Here is an 11,941-nt window from a genome sequence, read left to right as displayed (position 1 = left end):
GAAGCACCAGCTTTTATTCCACAGGAAATACAAGGTGCCAATGTGGAACACCCAGCCAAAGATGAGGTGAACATGATGGAAATCTCCGCAGCAGCATACAACTGCTCAACCAGTGACTCCACAATATCTCTTCTTATTCACATCAATGGAGTACCAGCCGTGGCTTTAGCCGACACGGGAAGCACCAACACATTCTTGGACAAGCAGTTTGCGATGGACCACAACATTCACTTCAGTCCCATACCAGCACGACGGGTACGAGTAGCTGGCGGTGGTATTCTGATCTCTGATGCAATAGCATACAACCACCAGTTTTGCATCCAAGGCAAAGTCTTCACAGCTGACTTTCGAATCTTGGAACTGGGCGGTTCAGATGTGGTGCTAGGAGTAAACTGGTTCAAACTGCACAATCCAGTGACCTTTGATTTCATTGGAAGGACACTAACCATAGAGGAAGGATGACAACCACATACCTTTAGTGACCATTTAGTTCCTGTGGCAGATTGCATGGTATCAGCCATGGAATGTAAACAACTCCTCAACGACCAAGCAACTGGTTTTGTTCTATACAACATGGAAGATGTCCAGAAGACACTGACAGAACTCGAGAAAACATCCAGTGCAGCAGAATTCCAAGAGATTTTGCAAGCTTTTGCTGATGTATTTGATGAACCATCAGGGTTACCACCACATAGGAGTGCAGACCATTAAATTCCATTGCTGCCTGGTTCCAAACCTCCAAACATCAGGCCATACCGCATGTCGCACAACCAGAAGAACACAATCGAGACAATCATTGCACAAATGCTCAAGAGTGGAGAAAAAACAGCCAAGTAGCAGTCCATTTTCCTCACCAATCATTTTGGTGCGCAAAAAGGACAAAAGCTGGAGACTATGTGTGGATTTCAGGGGCTTAAATGACTTAACAATCAAAAATAAGTTTTCAATCCCTGTCATTGAAGACCTACTTGATGAGTTGAATGGGGCCACAATTTTCTCAAAATTGGATTTGAGATCTGGGTACCACCAGATTCGAATGAAGGAGGCAGACATACACAAGACTGCATTTTCAACTCACTTAGGCCACTACGAATATCTGGTTATGCCTTTTGGCTTAAGCAATGCACCAGCAACATTCCAGCAACTCATGAACAAGATATTTGCGAAATATCTGCGCAAATTCGTGCACATCTTCTTCGACGACATCCTGGTGTACAGCACAAGCAGGGAGCAACACAAGCATCACCTAGCTGTCGTACTGAAACTGCTGCGAGATAATCAGCTAAAGGCCAAATTAGAAAAGTGTACATTTGGTCGACCTCAGGTGGAATATCTAGGTCATATCATATCTGGACAAGGTGTCGCCACAGACCCAGCCAAGATCCAAGATATCGTGCAATGGAAAACACCAAAGACACTGAAGAAACTTAGAGGATTCCTCGGCTTGACAGGGTACTATCGTCGGTTCATACAAGGATATGCAACAATCTGTCAACCATTATACCAAGCTCTGAAGAAAGACAACTTCCAATGGGGCAGCCAACAAGAGGAAGCTTTTGTTCAGCTTAAACATATCATGTCCACACCACCAGTACTCGCACTACCAAATTTCAGCATTCCCTTCGAATTGGAAACGGATGCCTGCAAGTCTGGGTTGGGAGTTGTCTTGATGCAACAAAAAAGGCCATTAGCATTTTACAGTCAATGTCTTGGACCAAAAACAGATGCAATGTCAGTCTATGAAAAGGAAGCACTGGCCATCTTACATGCCCTCAAAAAATGGTGTCATTATTTCTTAGCCAATATGGTTATAATTAAAACAGACCAACAGGCCCTTAAGTACTTGGGCAGTCAAAGGTTACTTGAGGGAATCCAACACAAACTAATGCTCAAGTTACTGGAATTCGATTACCAAATCGAGTACAAAAAAAGGAAAGGATAACACAGCTGCTGATGCCCTGTCCCGGCAGTTTCAAGATGAAGACACTGAAGTGTAACATTCTTCTTTCGAACCAACATGCCACCAGATAACTGTTTCAGTCCCCAAATGGCTCCAGGAAGTTCAAGACTCATATGTCGGTGATGAGCACTGCACCAAACTCATCCAAGAACTCACAATTGACGCAAACAGCCAGACACACTACTCCTTGCAAGCTGGCATTTTGCGTTTCAAAGGAAAAATCTATATTGGCAGCACAACAAGCCTTCGAGATAAAGTATTTGACACATTCCACTCCTCCATCTTTGGAGGCCACTCTGGAATCAAGGTCACAATGCACAAAATTCAGCAGACATTCTACTGGCCTAAGCTTAAGCAGTTCATCAGTGAAAAAATTGCCATGTGTCCTATCTGTCAAATTTCAAAAACTGAAAGGCTGCCATACCCGGGGTTATTACAACCACTACCAATTCCAGAACAGAAGTGGTCCGACATCAGTATGGACTTCATCTCTGGATTACCAAAATCCAAAGGGAAAGATGTAATTCTGGTGGTGGTGGATCGTCTCACAAAATATGCACACTTTGTACCACTCTCGCATCCATACTCAGTGCAGACGGTGGCAGATGCTTTCATGACAAATATCATCAAATTGCATGGTCCACCAGCAAGTATAGTAAGTGACCGGGATCCTATATTCACTAGCCAGTTATGGAAGGACATACTCTCAGGTTTCAACACCAAACTCAAATACAGCACAGCTTACCACCCGGAGACTGATGGACAAACGGAGCGAGTCAATCAATGTTTGGAACAATACCTCCGATGTATGGGATTTCAACAGCCCAAGAAATGGTGTGATTGGCTGCCAGCGGCTGAGTGGTGGTACAATTGCTCATACCACTCAGCTATTCAAATGACTCCCTTCCAAGCACTGTATGAATACCCTCCACCATTGTTGCAGCACATACCTGTTCCATTTGCAGCAAACCAAGCAACAACCGTGGAAACAGCTGAACGAGACAACATGGTACAATTGTTGCAGCACAACCTAACCAAGGCACAACAGCATATGAAAAAATATGCTGATGCAAAAAGAACTGAGCGCAAGTTCGAACTGGGTGATTTCGTCTACTTGAAGATGAAATCCTACAGGGAGTCAGCTCTGGGCATGAAAAATCCTGTGAAATTATCACCTAGGTGGTACGGACCATTCAAAGTATTGCAGAAGGTTGGCCAGGTCTCTTACAAGATTCAACTCCCTGACAAATGCAAGCTTCATGATATATTCCATGTAAGTCACTTGAAGAAGCACACAGGCCCAATGGCGGTACCAAATCCAATTCTGCCATTGGTTACTGAAGATGGCAAGGTAAAAACTGCCCCACTAGCCATACTCCAGCGTCACATTATTCCTCGTTCAGTTGGCGATTATGATGTTGCAATACCACAATGGCTGGTGCACTGGGACACAATGACAGCAGAGGAGGCAACCTGGGAAGATGCTTCATTCATACAGGAAACCTTTCCCAGTTTCAGCCCTGAGGTCTGAGCTCGCGAAGGGGGTCTTGTCAGGATCCGAACTAGCAAGGCCAGCACTACTAGTCATTAGGACTAAGCTAAATTTATGTTTTCCTTAATTATGTAAGAGCTAGCACTGTAATGGCACTTTTAGCTTGAGCCTGTCTCGGTATATAAGAGACAGGTGGGGTGGTTGGGAGGAACAAGCTAAATCAAATAAAATTATTTTTACCCTATCTTCTATCTAGCGACGGCTCCAGCGCCGCTGTGCTCTTCTTCCTCCCCTTTCTCTCTCACTGTCAGGGACCAAAATTGAATCCTTGGCAGAGGGGACGGTGTGTGTCTGGCTACCGGAGGTGGGGCAGATGAGGACACCAGCAGCGACGCTTTTCGATGATCTATGCTTAGCGCGAGGAGATGGATGTAGCCGCGTGCGAGGAGATGGATCGCAGCCTACCCAGCATATGGAGGCAAGGTCCCAGGAGAGGAGCTCGCGCGGTAGAGCAAGCCGCTGCCGACAGTGGTTTCTGAGGGCGAAGGTGCGTGGTTTAGGGGGCGTTTGGTTGCCCGAGGCCCCTGGCTCGCATGGGGGCACAGTTTTTGCTTTGGTTGACTGGCCTTGATTGGTCTCACTTGCGTTGTTTTTTTTAGATAAAAGGAATTCTCTTCCCGATTTCATTAAGGAAATCAAGTTTGTTACTACAAAGATCACAGAACAGACCACCAAACACCCCCACAGACACACATACTTAAAGTTTTACATACCGAACAGATCGAAATAAAACCCAAGTTCATTTTAACAACAGAGAAGAGAGGGGGGTGGGGAAACTGAAAACACATCGAGCCTAAGAGAGAAAAGCAGAACTGCATCACAGCCCAACTTTTTTTTGCTCCTGCTTCATGCCAGCTTCTTCTTCCTTCCTCCTCCAACTCCTCTCCCTTTTTTTATTCCTCTTCTACATTGTCAACCTTGGCGTCCAGGTGACCCAACACTTTCTTGCTCCAAATGCTTCCCTTGCTACCCTTTCCAGCACCTTAGCACAGAACTCCAACCTGCTTCTAGCGTTCTCCTTCAACTGCAACAAACTCCATGTATTAATATAAAAACAAATTTTCAGAATAACTGCAAAAGGTTCATCAGGCAATTTTTGTCAAAACAAGCCAAGTTTCTTGTTTTGCAAATACTCCAAATAACAGCAGCAATTCCCACTGTAACAAACTCTCTTTTCACCCCCCCTCAAACTTTTTCAACCAAGTGAAGATGCATTGGTCAGCAGTTTCAAATTGGAAGTTCATACCAAAAGTGCAACTGACTACATTCCAGATGTATCTAGCTAGGGAACATTTGAAAAAAATATGATTGATAGTTTCATTGCATCCGCAAAAAAGACATTTCTTTTCAAATTTACCCCCCCCCCCCCCCTCTGCAGCAGAACATCCCTAGTGAGAATACTTCCTTTAAGCACTAGCCATAGGAAAGTCTTGACTCTAAGGGGTATCTTATTTTTCCACAAAAACTTGTAAGGTACCACTTCATTACACTGCATTGCTAAATACATAGATTTAACTGAAGATTCACCTGTGGCAGTCAATTTCCAGACTAACCTATCCGGGTCATAATTCAGTGTAACTCTTTCTACCATTTTTTTCAAATTAATCCATTGTTCTCTGAGTTCTCCTACCATTGCTCTTCTAAATCTAAGCATCTCTATACCTACATCAAACACTTCATTAACTTTGACATTCCTGTTCATGGACACCAAAAACAGTCTTGGAAGGGCTTTGGACAGGCAGGAAGATCCTATCCAGTGATCTTCCCAAAAACTAGTTTTTGATTCATCCCCAATTCTAATTTTGCAATGCTGCCAGAAAGTTTTTTTTTTGATCTCCTTCAGACCCTGCCAGAAGTGTGAATCTCCATTTTTGGTGATTAGCTAGCAGAGAGTTTGCTTCTGAAGATATTTCTTTCTAAGGATTGCTTGCCACATACCATCTTCATTGAAAAGCTTCCATAGCCATTTGGCTAGTAAAGCAATATTCATTTTTTTCAAATCTAAAATTCCTAAACCACCTTGATCTTTTGGTAGACATACTGTCTGCCAGTTTACCAAATGGTATTTCTTTTTATCTTCAGTCTGATCCCACAGAAAATTATTCCTGATCTTGTCTAGTTTTTCTCTCACACCAACAGGCAACCTATAAAAGGAAAGCATGTAAATGGGGACACTTGTGAGAGATGAATTGATTAGGGTAACTCTCCCACCCATCACCAACATTTTCCCTTGCCAAGGTCGTAATTTGTTTCTCATTTTCCCTTTAGTAGGTTCCCAATCAGAATTTGTCAGCCTTTTTTTGTTAATTGGAACTCCCAAGTACTTCATTGGCAAGAAACCAGATTTACAAGTGAAAATTATTTCAAAGTCTTCCTTTCTATCTGTGCCCCCCCCCCCCCCCCCCAGACAATAAATCTCACTTTTATGAAAATTTATTTTTAGCCCTGACATTTGCTCAAAAAGACAGAGAATCACTTTCATGTTTCTGGCTTGGTCCAGATTGTCTTCGAGAAGAAGGATTGTGTCATCTGCATATTGCAGAATAGACACACCTCCTTCCACAGGGCTTGTACCTAGGCCTGTCAGTAATCCCTCCCGTTGAGATCTTTTTACAAGAATTGCAAGAATATCAACAGCAAGGTCAAAAAGAATGGGGAAAAGTGGGTCTCCTTGCCTCACTCCCTGGTATGTGGAAAAGTAGGACCCTATCTTCCCATTAACATTAATCCCCACCTTACCACTAGTTACTGTCTTCATTATCAAGTCAATCCATTTGGATGGAAAACCCTTATCTTCCATTGATTGATGAAGGAAAGGCCATTTGACCTTGTCAAAGGCTTTTTCAAAATCAATCTTGAAAAGCACACCAGTTTTTTTCTTTTTGTGTGTGTCATTTAGAATTTCATGCAAAATGTTAACCGCTTCCATAATATATCTTCCTTTAATGAAACCAGTTTGGTTCAAAAGTACAACCTTCCAAATCACCTGAATGAGTCTATTAACTATGACTCTTGTGATAATTTTGAAAGACACATTTAAGAGGCACATAGGCCTGTACTTTTGGATCCTATCTGCATCATTCCCCTTTGGACTAAAGTGATTATGCCATAGTTCAATCTTGCAATATCCAATTCTCCTTTCTGGAAATCTTCAAGCAGACCAAAGAGGTCTTGCTTCACTAATTCCCAGTTTTTCTGGTAGAATTCTAATATTATTTAGATCAGGATTGCCAAAGAGTTTTTTGTAGAAGTCAGTGATATATCTCTTAACATTATCCTGACCTTCTATATAAACTTCATCTTGATTTAAATTGACAATTAGAGTTCTCCTTCTCCTCCCATTTTCTTTGGAGTGATAATACCTAGTGTTATTATCTCCCTCCAAAATTTCTTTTTCTTTTGCTCTCTGGATCCATTTAATTTCCTCTTCTCTAACAATGTTTTTTAGTTGGTTCTGTAACAATTTTTTCCTCTCCATCTCAGATTGAGTTAGTCCATACATTTCTCCTTTCTTATCAATTTCATCTAATTGCATTGCAAAAGCTCCTCTCTTCTTCTTATACTCTCCCTCAATATTTAAATTCCAGCCTTTCAAAGTCTTCCTAAGGCAATCAAACTTTTTTGCCAGATGTCAATGTTTTTTTTTCCTGAGTAGGCCCTACCCCACACTTTTTTGACAATTTCTTGGAGATCAGGCCTTAGAAACCAGCAATTTTCAAATCTGAAAATAGGTTTTATTCTAGGTTTGTCTCCTGATTTAATCAAAATAAGAGTATGGTCAGATAACTCACTAGGCAAAGTTGTTGCACACACCAAAGGGATTTTTTTCTCCCATGATGGTGAAAAAAGAACTCTGTCTAAAAGTTCATAAGTGGGCTCTTCATGGTTATTACACCAAGTGAATTTCCTACCTGAAAGTTTTATCTCCATCAGACTACCCTCCTCAATTACAGCATTAGAATAGGGTATGCAGATCTTCTGATGACATTCACCAATTCCACTAAGAAATTAGCTTTGCCATCTTGCTGAGCATCCCCATACACCACCACTAAATTTCAAGCGAAATTATCAATTTTGTTAGCTATAAGGAATCTAACAAAATAAACCCCTTTTTTCCACCACATCATAAGTTTCTTTCCTAACTCCTAATAGAATTCCACCAGATCCCCCTCTTACAGGAATACCATCCCAGTGAAACTCAATTCCCCAACTTATTTCTTTGAGAAATTTAATGGGGTAATCTTGCTTCATTATTTCCTATATTCCTACAAAGTCAAGATTATGGTCTCTTATGTGTTGCCTAATATAGCTTTTTTTACTTTCTTCCCCAGTGCCCCTACTATTCCAAGTAAAACCACTAATCATTATGATTCTTTTCTTTTCCCTTTCCTACACACCATCTTAGTTTTGATGGGGGTTTTGCAGTGAAACTCCACAGGAGTCACTCTCCCCCCATCTGTTTCCCTCCATCAGTATAAGTAGTAATCAAATTATCCGGGAGAACCTCACAATCTTCCTTGCCCATCTTTAGAATATCCAGTAGAACTTGGTCAACAGCATCTGGCTAGTTGATGAGGTCTAAGACCTAGATTGTGGCCCAATCTTGCGAATTCGACCCGAAATCGAAAGGGGAAAAGAAGGGAAACGAAGAACGCGATGAACACGAATAACACACACGCACACCAACCCGATACAATCGACTTACACTCCCGTGGCTCGATGGACCACGCCGATAGAATCAACCCGGAAGAGACACGCGGTAGAATTCCGAACAGAGAGACCGGTATGGGAGTTGAATCAAGCTGTGAGAGAGAGAGTGGGCAACACTAGAATCTCACACAACACAATCCAAATCTCACAAGAGTGCCTTGGATACAAAGAACATAGTTCTAGGGAGACAAAGCTCAAAATCTATTCTAAGCCAAATCTTGTCTAACCTTGCAAAGGAGCAGCACGGGAGATACATATAGCCAGATTCAAGTCAAGGGTAGTTTGGGGAAAGAGGCAAATAAGTTACAGCCGCACGATGGCGATCAACGGTTCAGATCTGGGCTGATTTGCGTGCGGGCGGTACCATGGGCGGTACCTCCGGTGGAGGTACCGGAAAGTCTTCGAATTGGAGAGCAAGTGTCCAGGGTACTTGGCGCACGAGCGGTACCTCGGGCGGTACCTCGGCCGGAGGTACCGGCCAGGCCTGGGTGGAGGCTCCAGGCAAGGTACCGGAGTCACTCCTTCCCGCGCGGCCATTGTGGCTGAGGCTGGGCGCGCCTTGGCCGGCCGGTAGTACCGGCCAGAGGTGGCCGGTAGTTCCGGGCCTGCCTCCTCATGTGTGTGGTACCGGCCACCATTGGATGGTGGTGCCGGCCACTTCTGGCTGGAGGTACCGGCCACCATTGGGTGGAGGTGCCGGCCACCACTCCTCTTCTCTTCCTTTCCTCCCTTCTTCTTCTTTCTTCTTCTCTCTTTCTCTTCTTCTTCTCCCTCTTCAATGGTGTGTCCTCCTCCTCCTCATGTCCTTGATGAGACTTGCACCTAATGACACATAACACATTGGCATGAGGTAGCATTCCATTCAAGTGGGCGTTGAGGTCGAGTATTGAGAGGAAGGAGTTCATCTTGTCACGTGTAGCGTGGGTTAGGGTTGTCGGTCCACTTGGGGGACTCTTTGGCCATGGTGTAGCGTCGACGATAGGCGGGGCTACATCAATTCCCCCCCCCCCTTGGGGAAGAGTCGTCCTCGACTCTTGTTCCTCCTCATCTCCATGTTGTGGCGAGAGGTCCGAAATGGTGAACGTCTTGCTCACCAAGTACTTGGAATGTTGTTTGTCAATGATGTAGTCGTTGATTCTTGTAGCTTGGTGAAGGACATGTTCTTGTATAGTTGCCCTTGTATCCTTAGGGATGTTCGTCGTGGTGCGGGCGTCCTTGTTGTAGTCCATGACGGTTCTCCCATGAAGTGGTGGAGGGATAAAGTCGTGGTCGAAGAAAAACTTGGGGAAAAGCAACTTGCGAATAGAGAGCTTGTGTATGCCAATTTTGTTATCGGTGAACAATAAGCTCTCATGCAAATACGAAGCATCAAGTCCTTTCTCAAGGGGACATTTGGCAAAAATGGGGACCAAAAGAGTGTCGGTGTATCCAAAATGTGGTAGGGCAAAAATTTGTGCATGTAAAAGTTTGCTTTGTAAGGTGTCAAAAATGTGTTGTGAAGTATTGTCCCACACAAATGGAACAATCAAAAGGCAAGTAACAGCGGCAAAATTTTGGGAAAAATTGTTATGTGCAATGGCAACGCTATGGAAACTTTTAGCTTGGGAAAGTATGGTTGGCGTGAGCCGAGTATGAGTATCCTCAAGTGTCAAAGAATCCATTTCAATTGCCATAGATGAAATGAGAAATCCAAAGGAGAGCAACTTTTTGTGTGACATGTGGCACAAGATGCATAAGGTGTCTCTCACATGTATGACATGGTCCTTGAGATTCTCGGAGTGTATGATGATATCATCAAGACATACAACAATCATTGTGCCAACAAGATGTTTCAAGATATGTTGCATAAGAAACAAAAGAGGTGACGAGGAGTTGGACCAAACCGGAAACTCGACAAGGCAAGTCGGAAACACACGAGGGCGAAGGCTTGTGGGAACATACCCTTTGGTGTGATTCCCGCGGGTTAGGTCCTTGTTGGGGTAGCTCTCAATTGCGCGTTTCGTGAGCTCATGCTCTGTGGCGGTGGAAGTTGTCATTCGGGTACCTATACACACAAAAGAGAAAACAAAAAGCGTGTGTGCATGGTTAAGGAATACATCATCCATCATGATGTTCCATGTCTCGTGCACATCACCATGAGTGTCAAGCAAGATAGTATGAAATGCATGGCGATAGTGCAAATGGCAAGAAGGTGCATTCATGGCATGCGGAAACTCATGATCATCAAAAATGGAGAAGGCTATGGGGGCCATCTCGTGGACAATGAAATAGGCATTCTTGCATACCAAGCATAGGAAAGAGCAATTATTCACAATATTGGATGCAAGGATCATGGAATGGTGTAAACATTTTGGGCAAAGCATGCGGAAGCTAATGTCATCCTTGTCATTATCATTGCAAGCAATACATGGGAAAGGGCAAGTGGTCGACATATTGCAAGCAATGGTAGAAAAATTGAAGCTCTCATAGCATGGCATGGTCATGGTATCACAAGCACTCACTTCCACATGATCAACAATGTTATCAAGCAAAGTATCGCATGGGAAAATGAAAGTAGCATGTGATGTAGCAATTGTATCCTCAAGATCATGCATGCACTCATAAGTCATCATGTCCACTAGTGGGATCATGGCATCACCAACACCTATGTGTTGGAGATATGCCCAAGAGGCAATAATAAAAGTGGTTATTATATATCTTTATGTTTATGATAAATGTTTATATACCATGCTATAATTGTATTAACCGAAACATTGATACATGTGTGTTATGTAAACAACAATGAGTCCCTAGTAAGCCTCTCAACTAGCTTGTTGATTAATAGATGATTAGTTTCATAATCATGAACATTGGATGTTATTAATAACAAGGTTATATCATTATATGAATGATGTAATGGACACACCCAATTAAGCGTAGCATAAGATCATGTCATTAAGTTATTTGCTATAAGCTTTCGATACATAGTTACCTAGTCCTTATGACCATGAGATCTTGTAAATCACTTATACTGGAAAGGTACTTTGATTACATCAAACGCCACTGCGTAAATGGGTGGTTATAAAGGTGGGATTAAGTATCCCGAAAGTATGAGTTGAGGCATATGGATCAACAGTGGGATTTGTCCATCCCGATGACGGATAGATATACTCTGGGCCCTCTCGGTGGAATGTCGTCTAATGTGTTGCAAGCATATGAATAAGTTCATAAGAGACCACATACCACGGTACGAGTAAAGAGTACTTGTCAGGAGACGAGGTTGAACAAGGTATAGAGTGATACCGATGATCAAACCTCGGACAAGTAAAATATCGCGTGACAAAGGGAATTGGTATCGTATGTGAATGGTTCATTCGATCACTAAGTCATCGTTGAATATGTGGGAGCCATTATGGATCTCCAGATCCCGCTATTGGTTATTGGTCGGAGAGAGATCTCAACCATGTCTACATAGTTCGCGAACCGTAGGGTGACACACTTAAGGTTTGATGTTGTAATAGTAGAACTTGAATATGGAATGGAGTTCGAAGTATTGTTCGAAGTCTCGGATGGGATCCCGGACATCACGAGGAGTTCCGGAATGGTCCGGAGAATAAGATTCATATATAGGAAGTCATATTCCAAGTTTGGAAATGATCTGGTGCATTTATGGAAGGTTCTAGAAGGTTCTAGAAAAGTCCGGAAGAAATCACTAAGGAATGAGGAGTCCCGGAGGGACT

Source organism: Lolium perenne, chromosome 3 (genome assembly GCF_019359855.2).
Source record: "Lolium perenne isolate Kyuss_39 chromosome 3, Kyuss_2.0, whole genome shotgun sequence".
Lineage (NCBI taxonomy): Eukaryota > Viridiplantae > Streptophyta > Magnoliopsida > Poales > Poaceae > Lolium > Lolium perenne.
Note: the sequence above shows the minus strand (reverse complement) of the source record.